General features: G+C 44.7%; 1 long non-coding RNA gene across 1 annotated transcript; it reads left to right on the top strand.

Moving 5' to 3' along the window:
• The first annotated feature begins 6392 nt into the window (after nucleotides 1–6392).
• Nucleotides 6393–9162, top strand: LOC309840474. Its single transcript, XR_014298618.1, has 2 exons — nucleotides 6393–6575; nucleotides 8878–9162. It is a non-coding gene; the product is annotated as an uncharacterized lncRNA (long non-coding RNA).
• Nucleotides 9163–16424: the final 7262 nt, after the last annotated feature.

Here is a 16424-nt window from a genome sequence, read left to right as displayed (position 1 = left end):
TTCTGAGAAAGGTTGTTTTTCCCTCTGCTTGTGCCTGGATATGACTCCAGGAATTGCTGTAGCCACCATACTGTGAGCCTCAAGAGTAAAGTCTTCACAGAGGAAGGCGGAGAGTTCATGCAAAGGAACAGGGATGGATGACCTGTTGAGCTGCCATTTCAGCCCAGCCGGAGCGTGCCTGCTCTCTGCACACTGATAGGTGAGATGGTGCAGTTCCCTGAGGTTTAAGACAGAAGGTGAAGCAGAGGGGCACCTGGGTAGCTCAGTCGGTTGAGCCTCTGTCTCTTGATTTTGGCTCAGGTAATGATCTCGGTGTCATAGGATTGAGCTCCGTGTCAGGCTCTGTGCTCAGTGCAGAGTCTGCTTGAGGATTCGCTCTGTCCCTCTCCTTCTGCCCCTCCGACTTGTGCTTTCTCTCTCTCAAAAAAATTAATAAATCTTAAAAAACAAACAAACAAACAAAAGGTGAAGCAAAGTCTCCTTGCTGACACAAGTGTCCTCCATGTGGGGATCGACTGTCACATGTGCTCAGCACTTCTCCCTGCCACCTCCTCATGCTGACTGAGGCTCCACCCTTCTTCCATCTGCTGTTCTGCATCTCAGCACTGACTGTGGGAGATCATTCGCAAAGATGGCTGTAAGAACTCCTCCTAGCTGTGCACTTCCCAATCGGACTTCGCTATCCCGCCAGTACAAGGTGCTGTTTATGTTCCCATCCCTTAAATCCAGGCTTGGCCATACGACCTGCCCTGCCCTGCCCTGCCCAGTGGGAAATCAGCACATGAGACACAAGTGGAGATTTCCAAAACACTTGTAAAGTAGAGCTTGCTCTTTGGGCCACAGCTGGAAGCCTGGGGCCATGATGCAAATGGGCCTGACTGAGCTAGCCTTCTGAAAAGGCCAAGTGGAGGAGCACTAAGGCTCTCCAGCCAACAGTCAGAACTAATTGCCAGCTCTGTGCGTAAAGCTTTCTCAGATCATCCAACTTTAGTCAACTGCCCATAACTGCAGCCACATGAATGACCCCAGGTGAGACCAGCAGAAGCTCCACTGAACCAAGCACAGCTGGAATTGCTGACCCATTGAGCCATGAGCAAATACAATGGCTATTGTTTTAAGCATCTAAGTTTCGGGGTGGTTTGTTACATAGCAATAGCTAACTGATGCACTGGCAGACGATTCCCAGTCTGGCACAATCCTCTCTGGCTCACTCCCAGGCCAGGCGTGTGGTAAGCCACTATGGATACAATCAAGAGAAAGAATGGACCTGGTCTCTGCTCTCTTATGATATTAGCACATGCCAGGCCCTGTGCCAAAGGAAGTAGATGTGTCAACTCAGATGAGAGTATTAGCTATCACTACTCTCCTCCTGCTGAGGAGACCAAATATCAGAAAGGAAAGAAGTTGCCAGTGGCAGCACACTGTATTTTCCAAAGATGGCTGCAACAGTGTCTGCCCTCTGATATCCTCTACTAGATATCCTCTACTAGAGGACCCTGGCATCCTCCCATCAAGTGGCAGAACCTTATTGTCTTCTCGAATCCAGGGAGGCCCGTGATTTGATTATAAAATAATAGCAGCAGGAGTGATGCTGCATGACTTCCAAGGTAAGATCATAAAAGAAGCTGCAGATTCTACTTTATGAGCTGGGGCACTTGCCTTTGAAGTCCTGAGCTTTTGTACAAGGTTGCCCTGCTCTGAGGAATCCTAGGACACACGGCGAGGCCCTATGCAGGTGTTCCGGCTGACAGCTCCCACCAAGAACCCAGCTGACGGGCAGCCCATATCAAACTCCCGATGATTCTAGCCCCCAAATGTGTTGGTATCCTAGCCTTTGAATCTGCTCCCTTGAGGCCCAGAAATTACAAATCAGAGACAAGCTGTCCTCACTTCGCCCTGTCCAAAGCACAGAATGCAAGCGCATAATACAATGATAGTTTTACATCATGGAGTTTTGCGGTAGTTTGTTCCACAACAATAATAATGAGACACATAAGGTCACACAGCTGGATAGCAGGAAGGGGAATGAGGTTAGACTTTGAACCCTGGCAGTCTGACTCCAGAGCCTGAGCTCTTAACCACCACCCCTTCTACTTCCACGAACCTTTCACTGCCATGCTCCTCTGCTTCCTCCCAAAACAGAAGCTCAGCTCCCCTGACACTACCTCACCCCCAACTCAAAGAGAAAGGAGAACAGGAACAGGCTTGCTTCTCACTCTGCTGCTTCTAGGCCACCACTGCCCACTTGGAAGCCCGGTCCCTTTCTTACCTTGGTTCCATGACAATACTCTCCCAACCTTGAGCTTTCCTTGATGACCTCAGTTCCTACTTCAGAGGTTTACTTTGCTCCCCATCAAACATCATGTGAAAATGCACCTACTATAGGTCAGGCACATGGTAGGGAGACAAAGTAGAATGAGTTCTGTGTTCATTTCCTATTGTTCTTTAAGACACCGCCACACACTTAGTGGCTTGAAACAATACAAATGTATTATCTCGATGTCTTAGAGATCAGAAACCTACAGTAGGCTTCACTGGGCTAAAATCAAGGTGTTCCCAGGGCTACTTTCCTTCTAGAGGGCCTAGGGAGAGTCCCTTCCTTCTCCAGCTTCTAGAGACTGCCTATATTCCAGGCTTCATAGCCCCTCCCTCCATCTTCAAAGCCAGTGGTACAGCCTCTTCAAATCTCTCTGACTCTCCTGACTCTTTCACTTACTTATAAGGACCCTTGGGATCACACGGGCTCCATCAGGTTGTCTGGGAAAATCTCCCCATATCAAGATTCTTAATCATATCTGCAAAGCCCCTTCTGCATGTAAGGTAACATACTCCCAGGTTCTGGGGACTAGGACATGGACATCTTTAGGAGGTCATCATTCCGCCTGCCAAGAGCTCTTTCATGGACCTCACATTTGGGTGAGGTTATATATTGATAGCAGAAACTTCCACTTCTCACCAATTATTCAGCTTTTTTTCCTACTAGACACATACATCCTTTCCTTGTATTCATGTATGATGAACATGTGGCTGAATTCTAGCCAATGGGGTATAAGCGTAAGTGATAAAGTGATGGGCACAACCATAGGCCTGCCCTATACAAACCCATTTACAGGGCTGGCCACAGAACTCCCAAAAGGCTCCACTTTTCCCATCCATGAGCTAAGTGAAGAGGATTTCAAAGACCCAGAAGAAGATGGAGCTACTTGGGGGAAGACACCAGGGTTCCTCAATGACTGTGGAACAGTACCCCTGCTGACCCACACTGTATTCTCACATAAATTAAGACACTGACATTTAGGATTATTTGTTACAGCACTTGCCTACACTGACAATACACAAGCATAGAAATGTACTTTAAAAGAATTTGTATAAATGTATTTCATAAATTTTATAAGGAATTCAATTTTATAAATAAATATAACATTAACTTATTGCAGTAAGTTGATCTTAACATGGACTCTATACAAACAAGATTACTTGATAAGCAAAAACAAAATCAGGGATTAGAAGAAAGAAACTGGGGCGCCTGGGTGGCTCAGTGGGTTAAGCCGCTGCCTTTGGCTCACGTCATGATCTCGGGGTCCTGGGATCGAGTCCCTAGTCGGGCTCTCTGCTCAGCAGGGAGCCTGCTTCCTCCTCTCTCTCTCTCTGCCTGCCTCTCTGCCTATTTGTGATCTCTCTCTGTCAAATAAATAAATAAAATCTTTAAAAAAAAAAGAAAAAAGAAACTGGACTTATTTCTGTTTTGTATGGACTGCACAATATTGAGGAATCCTTATTAAAACACATAACTGCAAATGGTAACAAGTATATTTTAACCCAGTGTAATCTCCAGAAACTTCAATAAACAGAGATTACCAGAAAAGCTTGGCTTCTGAGACCAGCACAGAAGCTAGTTAACTTGGCAACACAAGTTAATTTGTGGGGAAACTTTGACATTGATTCATATATACGATGTTCACTTTCAAAAGGAGAAAAGACAATTTACCCAAAACCCTGCAGGACCAATAAAACCAAAACCAGGCAGACAAGAACAACAAGAGCCCAGTGATCAAACAACTAGAGCTAGGAATTTCATGGGCTGAGAAGCAGGGTGTGTGTGTGTGTGTGTGTGTGTGTGTGTGTGTGTGTGTGAACCACGCGCGTGCACATGAATATGCACATGATGGGGAGTCAGAGGAAGGGGTGGTCAATAAGATCCTGTGGTCTTGGAAATGTGACCTATTTTCCAAAATGGCCCTTCTGGGCAAATAACTAAAGGATCCCACATCTAGAGGACCATGTGACTGGCCAGAATAAAACTTAGGGTTCCTGCAATTATCCATGAACAGAGCCTGGGGGCCCCCAGCCCTGGTTCCATAAACACTGCAAGAGAACTTGGAGAGAACCTGCAACCCCAGAGCAGTTTCTTACCTGTGATACATTATGGGACATTGGATGCAAAGTGAGTCTTGAGGAACCCCAATCATCAGGATTGGGTACAAAGAGAGTCCTGAGGAACCCCTATTCCCTGTGGCACAAAAAGACATGGAAGATTCTGGAAGCCCAGCCAAGAAGTGGCCCCACTGTGATGCCCAGGATTGCAGAAGAAGGCAGCTTGTCCCAGACTGGCCTGGGCTGCTCACACCAGGAAGGACCCACTGAGAAAAGGACACTCTCATTGACCAAGCACAATTCTGTGCCAAGCTCTCTGCCCTGCTCTTTAAATATAGTTCAGTTGAAGAACAGTCCTGTGTGGTAGGCCCTTTTAATCCCCACTTTAGTGATGGGGGATGGAGACTCAGCAAGATTAGAAAGTCAGCCCCAAGAGCACACTGCCGGCCTTTCATGGCACATGGCATCCGAGTGGAGCCTGGTCCATGTGCTCAGACACCTGCTGGAGGATTCCAGCTGCATAGCACAACTGTCAGATCCCATTCCTCTTGACCTGGAGGCTCTGACTGAAATAGACCAGAAGAGGGAGGCACAGTGACCCTCAGTGCCACAATTAAAGCTATAAATGTAACCAGGGGCAAAAACGCTGACCTTGGCTGGCAGTGAGCGAAGCAGGGAGCTGCAAAGCCAGGGTACACAGTGTGCACAACGGGGTACTCACCCCCAGCCCCCGGGGCAGCAGGAACATGTGCTCCCCTCTTCCTTAACTCATGGGCCTCAGATTTCATAGGCTCGGTAACACAGATCTGCCGGAACAGCACAAGGGCCCTCAGAACACTTTGAACCACTCATTGTTTACACAACAGTAACTGCTACAAGCTCCCCGGGGCTCATCACCGTGTGACTGCCCATGTTGGAGGTGGGGAGACTGAGGCACCAACAGGTTTGCTTCTAAATCAGGATTCAGAAACTAGTGAGAGCTGGTAAACTGAGGGTCCTTGTCCCCCAGTATGTTCATCAGATATGTGATACACTGATTGTGGGCACCAATTAATAGCAATAGTAGTGGTCAGCATCTCTCAGATAACACCTGAATGCACCTCTGTGTGGGGCCCTGCCTTACCTGTGGAGCAGGTGAGCAGAGGGAGTCCGGATATCGGGGGGATAACTGGTGGTAGAAAGGGCTCTCACCCACTCCTCCCACCTCGTGGCTCTCCTGCCGAAACAGATACCTCACCTGCCCAGACTAGGCCTTCTCTCTTCCATGGGACAGAATATGCAAGCTTTTCATAAGCCCTAACCAGCCCGTTAAAGTTTTTGTTCGTTGTGTGTTTGACCTGGGACAGTGTGTGATTGGAAGCCGCCTTTTCTAAGTGATGTTGACCATTCCCTGAATCCCAACCAGGGTTCTGGGGATGCTGAACCTCTGTTCTTTTCCTTAATAAAGCTGTTGCCCAAAACCCTTTCCTCCCTGTAAAATATGTCAAGCTATGATTTTCAGAATGACAATGAAATGCATACACTTGCACTGAGAAATGAGTTGGGGGCATCTTATGAGACTGGAGATTGACTGAGAATGTGGAATTTTCTATAAAACTCTAATTATGGTACTTTATCATTTAAAAATGTTTAAAAATAAGTAGTATTTACACACAATTGGCTCTTCCTAGGCCCTTCATTTTTATTGCTGAATGTTTTATTTAGAAATATCCTATCCTTTAAGAAGGAGATGGGGCTGCTGGAAGAGGAAGGGTGAGAGAGGGAGCCAGCACCAACCTGGCTGCAGCCGACCCAGAACACGTGTGAACGAGTGAGTGGACATGGGGATGAACAAAATGATCTGTGATTCATGCTTCCCTCTGTTCCTTGTCACCTACGGAACAGCAGCCAGAAATCTTGTGTACTTCACCCAAATGCCCCCCTGCTCAGGCCTCGGGCCTATCTCGAGGGACCAGGGACAAGCCCGAGGCCCAGCCCAGAGCAGTGGCTGATGGGAGCCAGATACCACAATACAGCCTCTGGCCCTTCCCCTCCTGGGCACCTGCTGGCTTCTCAAGCCCCTCCATGTAATTCCCTGCGGGGCTCCTCAGAGCACCCCACCAAGAGTCAGAGTGGGGACCTACACCTGGGACCAGAAGGACCATGTCTACCAACAGGAGGAGGGCAGTCAGGATGGGCCTATCAAGCTGGTCGGCAGTGTGGTGAGTCTGCCCCAAGCTTGAGGGAGTTGAGCGAATGGGGGCAGAGTGCCAGCCAGCTTCCTGACACACCTGCGCACTTTGCTTTATCTCCCCACCAGGCAAAAAAAAAATGGGGCTGAACTTTGACTTGTCAATTAAATTATAAGACTAATAAGAAAATTGTCCATTTTCAAATGCTCTAGCCCTTCACCTCAGATTCTAGTAGCATCTCCTAGTGGTCTGAGCCCCCTTCCTTCCCTATCCCTCCCCGAGATAAGCACTGCCCATGAAGGACAGAAGGCCGGTCCCCTTCTCCTCTGGTGGGTGGGACCACATGGTGCACACTGCCTTCAGCACTATACCCTTCACCCTGGTCCTAAGAGTTATGGGATGATGAAATCAGTAGAACCATTTGGCAACCCCAAATCCAAGGGCCCCTTCTTTTGGATTCTGTTCCCTGGAAATTTGGGGCAAAGCAGAATGAAAACTGGTTAAAAGCATCAATATTCAGTTAGACCCACTAACTGTTTTCCTACCTAAAAGCCTGGAGCATGAAGACATGATCTGAATGTTTGTTGGGGGAGGAGGGTCTCAAATTCTGCAAACTGCCAAGTAAACCTAACTTACTGAGGATGCACCAGAGCTCTTCAGAGGAGGGTAACTAAGATGGCACTGACATATGAGGGACAGGCACAAGAAAGAGAAATGCTCATCTCAGAAAGCATGTGGGTGGCCACTGTTCTCAAACCTCTAGACTCCAGCTCCAGTGGGGGAAAGGAGTGTGCTTATTCAGAGAAGCCCTACAAGGGAGGACAGTGAAAGGTCACATGGAGGTAGATGGCAAGCTGAGGAAGAGCCAACAGTCAAGTAAGATAGTGAGTTCCCCACCCTTAGAAGTATCCAAATACCCATTCATTCATGAACACATAGGTATTAAGGTCCAGCAATAACTTGAGTGTCAGACAGACAAGGTTCCTGCTGTCAGGAAGTTTATGTTTTAGTGAGGAAGACAAGTAACAAAACAACTAAAAAAAAAAAAAGCCAAAAATATATATTCAGTAGAGATAAGATTATGCAATAAATAAATAATTCAATATGGGAGGGTTATGGGAGAGCGTGTGGCAGATGTCTCCTTTGCACTAGGTAGTACGGGTGAATACTGAGCAGAAGCAGAATGACCTCTTAGCAATAAAGGTGTTAAAGGAGCACCGGGGGTAGGGGAGAGGGGCTTTGAAAGTTCTTCCATTTTGAGCCCATGACCTTACATAATGCTACATGCCCGTTCGTTCACTAAAGACTACTGTGTGACTCCTCCCCCGAGGGAACCCTAAACCAAGCCCCTCTGGGTACATGGCTAGAGCCAGTGGTCCCAAGCACAGTGGGGTGGTAACTTTCCCTGTCCCCCACCTGCTACCTCCTCACATTCTGCCTGCTTCCCAGGCTTGATTACATAATTGCTAGGCCAGGATTTAGAGCCAGCACAGCATGAGCTTGTAAATCTTCTCTCACATCATGAAATGCCAGCAATTTCACAGCCAGGGATTCCTGTTCTCATAAAGTCCCCACACCAGCAGACTTGCATCTAAAAGTGTCCTGTGGGCTGATGAATTGATGTTGGAGCTGCTCCGGAGCCAAACACAGGGGCAGGCAGCCTCTGCCACCTGCTCGGCGACTCTGAAGTCCCCAGAAGCGAAGGTCATGATTATCAGGCCAGGTTGCTGGGGCTCTGCCAGCAAAGCGACCCTCAAACACAGTTCCCTGAGGAGTAGAGGAACGGAAATGGTGGCCTCACCCTGGGAACTGAAGCCACACTTGTATTCCAGACTATTTGAGGGGGAAAATGTCGTTCTAAGCAATATGCACAATTGTAATCCATACGAGACACATCCACTTACATTTAAATTTGCCAGTGATCTTCAACCTTGGCTCCCATTAGAATGACCTGTAGAGTTTTTTTTACAAGACAGCCTTCCAGAGGGCTGGGCAGGAGGGGGAGCAGTTCCACCCATGGATATTCCAACCCAGTAGAGTCCAGAATCTAGAAAGGAGCTCCTACGTTTGTATGTTCCACAGGCAAAGAGTCGCTACCTACTTTATTAGAAAAATAGAAAATGAGCAAGAAGGACATTGTGGCAGCCTTCCAAGACACCTCCTGATATTTATGTGTTTGTGTAATCCCCTCCCCTCTAGAGGGTGCTGGACCTGGTGACTCACCTCTATGAACAGAACAAGGCACAAATTGATGGAATGTCACTTCCAAGACCAGGTTACATAAAGACTGTGACTTCTATTTGAGCACCTGCTCTCTTTCTCTTGCCCTCAGGGAAGCCAGCTGCCTGGTTGCCAGTCACCCTCTGGAGAGCCCCATACGGCAAGGAACTGACGCCTCCAACCTGTAGCAAGCGAGGACTTGAGGCCTGACAACAGCCACATGAGGAAGCTTGGAAACACCTTCTCTCCCAGTCGGGTCTTAGGATGACTGCTGCCCCATTGACACCCAGACCACAGCCTTGCCAGTGATTCTGAGATGAAAGCACCCAGAAAAGTACTCCCAGATTCCTGATCCATTGAAACTCTGAGATAATAAATGTGGACTGTTTTAAGCTATTATGTTTTGGGGATAGTTTATTATATAGCAATAGGTAACCAATATGGACATATGTAATAGAACATTAATAGTGGTTTATCTCCCACCAGCTGAATCATGAGTGATCTCAATTTTCTTCCATTTGCTTATCTCTATTTTTTTTTATATTACCACAGGCTATATTCAAAATGAAAAAAAAAATCAATTTCGAATTATATTTTTTAAAAAACTTCTAGAGGAAAACACAGGAGAATATCTTTGTGACCTTACATTAGGCAAAGCTTTCTGAAACAAGTCACCAAAAAGGGTAACCCTCCCCCAAAACTGGACTTTATCAAAATGAAAAACACTTATTCTTCAATAAACATCATTAAAGAAATAGGAACAGCAAGCCCCAGGCTGGGAGAAAAGATTTCCAAATCATGTATCTAATAAAAGACACATTACCACAATATATGAAAAATAACAAGACACATAACCCCATTTAAAAATGAGCAAAAGATTTGACTAGACATTTCTGCAAAGAAGAGACACAAATAGCTGATAAGCATAAGAAAAGATGCTCAGCATCATTAGTCATTAGGGAAGTGAGAATCCAAATCACAGAGAGATACCAATACACACCTATTAGAAGGGCTCTAGAACTGAAATGGCAAGTGTTGACAAGAATGGGAAACAAGTGCGACCTTCATACACTGCTGATGGGAATGTGACACATGGCAGCTACTTTGGAAACAGTATGGCAGTTTTTTTAAAAATTAAATATAAACTTGCCTTATGACCCACTCCTAGGTATCTACCCAAAAGAAATGCAAACACGTCCACACAAAGACTTGTAGGCAAATATTCAAAGCAAAAACTGGGAAAAGTCCTGATTTCCATCGATAGGTGAATGGATAAACACAATGTGGTACATCCATATGACACTATTCAGCTACAAAAAGGAACTATGTCCCGATTCATGCTACATCAATGGACCACAAATACAGTATCCTAAGTGAAAGAAATGACACAAAAACTATGTATTGTGTGATTCTGTTTATACGAAATGTCAGAAAAGGGAAATCCATAGAGATAGATCAGCCTTGTCTGGGGCTGGAATGGAAGTCTGACAGCAAAGGAAAGGGAGGACATGTTCTGGGGTGATAAATATGTTCTAAAACTGACCCACAGGGATGGTTGCAAAACTGCATACATTCACTAAAAATTACTGAATTATATTCTCACAGCGGGTGGATTTTATGTTGTGTAAATCACACTCCAATAAAGCTGTAAAAAAAGTTATGCCTGTAACCTTGGACCCAGGAAGTTCGTGTCAAGGGCATAATCAGAAATGTACACAAAGATATATCAAGTATGCTCATAACAGTGTTTTACGTTAATGAAAAACTAGAAGCAATCTGAATGCATAGTGACAGATAATAAATGATTATTAAGGGGTAATCTGCCTAGCAGGGTGCAGCTGTTGAGAATGGTATTCACAAAGAATTTCTGACAACCTGGGGAAATGCTTAGGCTACAAAGAATTCATATTTTTTTTTAAATACAGTTGAATTTGTTCCAGGAATGTATGTGTCTATACACATAACATAACCAGATGCATATAATTTTTCCCCCCTCTGGACATCTAGAAAGAGTAAAGTTGGTAATTAAGCAAGTAATTTTTGTTTTCTTTGTCCTTTATGTTTTCTGATTTTTTTTTTCAAAAAGTGTGTATTCATTTTAAAATCTAGAAAAAAAATTTTCAAAGATCTCATCTAGGGGTGCTTGGGTGGCTCAGTAGATTAAGGCCTCTGACTTGGGCTCAGGTTGTGATCCCAGGGTCCTGGGATCGAGCCCCACGTCGGGCTCTCTGCTCAGTGGGGAGCCTGCTTCCCTTCCACTCTCTCTGCCTGCCTCTCTGCCTGCTTGGGATCTCTGTCAAATAAATAGATAAATAAATAAATAAAATCTTAAAAAAAAAACCCTCATCTAAAGAAAGCAATGGCAGGCCTTTCTTCTCCTGGTCAGAGAAGGGGCTGTGGTTTCCTGAGTGAGGGGAACACCCTGACCTCAGTAAATGATGCAGAGGGCCTATCAGGTGCTGCAGAGAGAAGGGGCAGTGAGCACCCCTGGAAACAGCTGTCTAAGTCCATTCATCGCCACTGGGACTCATTGGTCTTACAACAGGGCCAGCCCTAAGGCAAGGACACCTCATTAGCCAAGAGGAGCAGGGGCTCCTATCAAGGAGTGGTCCCCCAGGGGCTGGTTTCTGTGTCACTGCAGGTGACAGGCAGGGAAGGTAGCAATGACCTTAGAAACAGATGCATGAAACTTCATGGAAACTGCTGGACACACACCATATGATTTCACTCAAACATGGAACTTAAGAAACAAAACAAACACAGTGGAAAATATAGAGAGGCAAACCAAGAAGCCGACTCTTAACTATAGAGAACAAACTGATGGTCACCAGTGGGGAGGTGATGAGGATTAAGGAGGGCACTTGTGATAATCACCAGGTGTTATCAATTACTGTATGTACACCTGAAACTAATATTACACTGTGTGCTAACTGTAATTTAAATAAAAACTTACCAAAAAAAGAAAAACTTCAAAAAAACCTGCTAGAAACCCAGTTCTCTAAGTTGGGAATCATGGGGACAGCCTAAACACCAAGGAGAGAGAGCAGGGTTTGAGTCCTGGCTCTGCTACGGACACCATGCTCTATGGAGTCTGAGATAAGCTACACATCTCCAAAGAATCTGTTTCCCCACCTGCAAAGTGGGAGACAATTAGACTATCTATTTCCAAAATGGAAATCTACATCATTGGTTAATAAAATTCAAGGAATAAAAGGGGTACATTCATGCCCTAGGGCCACCAACACAAATTATCACAACCTGGGTGACTTAAAACAAAGAAACTGATTCTCTGGACTTATGGAGGCTAAATCAACACCTTGAGGTTTTTGAGGAGCCTCAGTCAACACCTTGAGGCTAAAATCAAGGTGTTGGTGGGACCATGTCCTCTCTAAAGGCTCAAAGAAAGACCTCATCTGGCTTGTTCACAGCAGAATCCCCAAAGACAGAATAGTAACTGGTTCATGCTCAACAAAAATTTACACAGGTAACAAACAGGTTAATAATTCAGAGGACAGTGGATTATGTTTTATTTTATGATAACCTTTTTATTCCCAAAGTAAATGTGACATATATTCATTTTATAAAATGCCAAAAACACAGATAAACAGAAAGCTTAAAAGGTGTCAGAATCACCCCTTTTACAGATAAACCACCAATCACTAATTGCATCAAGCTATCCAATATTTATACAGTAACTTTTAAACGTCATACTGTAAACAGTGTTGCCACTTGATTTTTACACTTCACATTTTATGAGTATCTTTCTGAATCATTACAGATAGTCCCTCACCTACCATGGATGACATCCCAATACACCCTTCCTAAGTTGAAATACTCTTAAGTCAAAATGCAGGCACACGTCAGAGATACCGTAGGTTCAGTTCCAGAGCACTGCAGTAAAGTGAGCATCACAGTAAAGGGAGTTGAATAACTGTTTTGATTGTCCTGTTTGATTCTACTATACTGTGGCTTATTAGTAAGCAACAGCACTATGTGTGTGTGTGGCAGGGGAACTCAGCAGATATCTTAGTTTAAAAATACTTTCTTGCTAAAAAAAAAAAAATTTTTTTTGTCATTTGAGCTTCCTGCGAGTCATCATCTTTTTGCTCGTGGAAGGTCTTGTCCCTATGTGGATGGCTGCTGACTGATCAGGTGGTACCTGCTGAAGGTTGGGGTGACTGTGACAATTTCTTAAAATAAGACAACAATGACGTTTGCTCCATCCAGTGACTTCTTCCCACAAACCATTTCTCTGTGGCGTGAGACGCTATGGGATAGTATTTCACCCACCATGAATTTCTCAAAATTAGAGTCAATCCTCTCAAACTCAGCTTCTGCTTTATGAACTCAGTTTATGTCATATTCTAAATCATCTGTTGTCACTTCAACCATCTTCATAGCCCCTGCAGGAGCAAATTCCATCTCAAGAAAGCCTTTTCTTCTTCTTAGGAAGCAACTCGTCATCCATGACAGTTTTATCCTGAGACTGTAGCAATTCAGTCCCATCTTCAGGCTCCACTTCTCATTCTTGCTCTCTTGCTTTTCCACCAATCTGCACTTATCTCCTCCACTAAAGTCTCTCCTCAAATGCCATCCATGCGAGTCAAAATCAGCTTCTTCCAAACTCTTGTTGATGTGGATATTCTGACTTCTTTATTATTTATTATTATTATATTGACTTCCATTACTAATGGCATCTAGAATGGTGAGTCCTTTCCAGAGGTTTCCAGTTGATGTTGCCTAAATCCATCAGTGGAATCACTATCTATGGCAGTTATAGCTGTACAACATGTTTCTTTCTTTTTTTTTTTTAAGATTTTTATTTATTTATTTGACAGAGAGATCACAGGTAGGCAGAGAGAGAGAGGAGGAAGCAGACTCCCTGCTGAGCAGAGAGCCCAATGCGGAGCTCGATCCCAGGACCCTGGGATCATGACTTGAGCTGAAGGCAGAGGCTTTAACCCACTGAGCCACCCAGGAGCCCCATGTACAACATGTTTCTTAAATGAGACCTAAAAGTTGAAACTACTTCTTGATCAATGAGCTACTGAACAGATGCTGTATCAACAGTCATGAAAACAGTATTCATCTCGCTATCCATCTCCATCTGAGCTCTTGGGTGACCAGGTGCATTGTCAAGAGCAGCAATACTTTGAAAGGAAGTTTTTTTCTGAAGAGATCTCAAATACTGAAAATTCAGTGAGCTTAAAATATTCATAAGTCATGTTGCAAACAGATACGCTATCATGTAGACTTTGTTGTTCTCTTGGTTGAGCATAGGTGGAGTAGACTGGGCCTAATTCCTAAGGGTCCCAGATTTTCAGAATGTTCAATGACTTTAACTCAAAATTTTCAGAATGAGCAATGACTTTAACTCAAAATCATCAGCTGCATCTGACCCTAACAAGAAAGTCAATCTGTCCTTTGAAGCCAGGCATGGACTTCTCCTCTCTAGCTATGGAAGTCCTAGCTGACATCTTCTGCCAGGAGAAGGCTGTTTCATCTACACTGGAAGTCTGTTGTTTAGTGCCGCCATCTTCGTGACTTATCTGAGATCTTCTGGATAACTCCCTGCAGCACCTGTATCAGCACTTGCTGCTTTACCTTGCACTTTTATGTTACAGAGATGACTTCTTTCCTTAAACCTCATGAACTAACCTCTGCTAACTTCAGACTTTTCTTCTGCAGCTTCCTCAGCACACACAGCCTTCTTCGTAGAATTAAAGAGATTAGGACTGTGCTCTGGATTAGGCTCTGCCTTAAGGGAATAGTCTGGCTAGTTCGATCCTCTATCTAGACCACTAAAACTTTCTCTGTATCAGCAGTGAGGCTGTTTCACTTTATCGTTTGTACATTCCCTGGAGCAACACTTTGAATTTCCTTCAAGAACTTCTCTTTTGCATTCACAACCTAGCTTAACTGTTTGGTGCAAGAAGCCTCGCTTTTGGCCTCTCTCAGCTTTTGACATGCTTTCTTCACTAAGCTTAATCACTTCTAGTTTCAGATTTAAAGTGAGAGACTTGAACATTTAGAGGCCACTGTATGGTTATTAATTGGCCTAATTTCAATACTGTTGCGTCTCGAGGAATAGGGAGGCCTGAGGAAAGAGATACAGATCAGGGGGAATGGCCAGTTGATGGAGCATACACAGCATACACAGCATTTGGAACATACACAGCATTTAAGTTCACCACCTTATAGTATGCAACTCATAGCGCCCCAAAACAGTTACAACAGTAACATCAAAGATCACTGATCACAGATCACTATAACACATAATGAAAAGTGGCGTGCCTGGGTGGCTCAGTCAGTCAAGTGTCTGCCTTTGGCTCAGGTCATGATCCCAAGTCCTGAGATCAAGCCCCATGTCAGGCTCCTGCTCAGCGGGGAGTCTGCTTCTCCCTCTGTCCCCCACCCATGTCCTTCTGTTTATTCTCTTGCTCTCAATAATTTTAAAAAATAAAATAATTAAAAAGTTTGAAATATTGTAAGAGTTACTAAAATGCGAAGCACAGACAAGAAGTGAGCAAATGCTGTTGGAAAACATCACAGATGTGCCCCATGCAGGATTGCCACAGACCTTCCATTTGTAAAAAACCACGCTGTCTGCAAAGTGCAATGAAGCAAAGCACAATAAAGAGATAGGCCTGTACACCTAGCACAGCTTAGCCTGGCCTACCTTCAGTGTGCTCAGAACATTAGCCTACAGTTGGACAAAACCATCTAACACAAAGCCTATTTTATAATGAAGTGTCAACCCGGCATCCTATAGTAAACACTGTACCCAAAGTGAGAAACAGAATAGCTGTAGAATGAAAGAAAGGTTTTGAGTGTTTCAATTGTCTACCCTCATGATGCCACTGCCCAGCACCATGAGAGGATCGTACCACATCTCACCAGCTCAGGAAAAGATCAAAATTCAAAGTATGTTTCTTACTGAATGTGTGTCACTTTCGCACCACTGTAAAATTTAAAAATTGTCAGTCAAGCCATTGTAAGTCGGGGACCACCTATACATAATATTCAAGCGTATCAATTTTCTTCATTGTCTGATTGGATGACCTATTGAAATATTTTTTTTTAATTTTTATTTATTTATCAGAGAGAGAGAGGGGAAGAGAGCGAGCACAGGCAGACAGAATGGCAGACAGAGGCAGAGGGAGAAGCAGGCTCCCTGCTGAGCAAGGAGCCCGATGTGGGAGCAGAACGCTGGGATCATGACCTGAGCCGAAGGCAGCTGCTTAACCAACTGAGCCACCCAGGCGTCCCGGATGACCTATTGAAATATTAACCAAGATTCCCGTACCCTTCCGAACATCCTCTTTTTCTAGGACCCTTCACCCAATCATATAGCAGCTGAACGGAGCCGGTATCATGGCCTTAGGAAAGGAACAATGTAAGAAACACAGATGACATGAGAACTTTGAGCTGGCAGATTAAAGATGATGGCTCCCCTTAAGAGGTCAGGTCTATGTCCCCTCCTAGTGAAGCCAGGTGGGTTTTGTCATTCTACCAGTAGAATAAGGCAGAAGTGGTATTGTCCCAGTTGCAAGATCGAAAGACTTAAGAGGCTAACAGCTCCTATTTCCTGTTTCTGGAGCAGGGTCTCAGAGCCTCCATATGTGGGAATCCCTAAGTGCATGGAAAAGCCCTGGAGAA

This window comes from Mustela nivalis (genome assembly GCF_964662115.1).
Source record: "Mustela nivalis genome assembly, chromosome: 9".
NCBI lineage: Eukaryota > Metazoa > Chordata > Mammalia > Carnivora > Mustelidae > Mustela > Mustela nivalis.
This window is presented reverse-complemented; position numbering and strand designations above follow the sequence as displayed.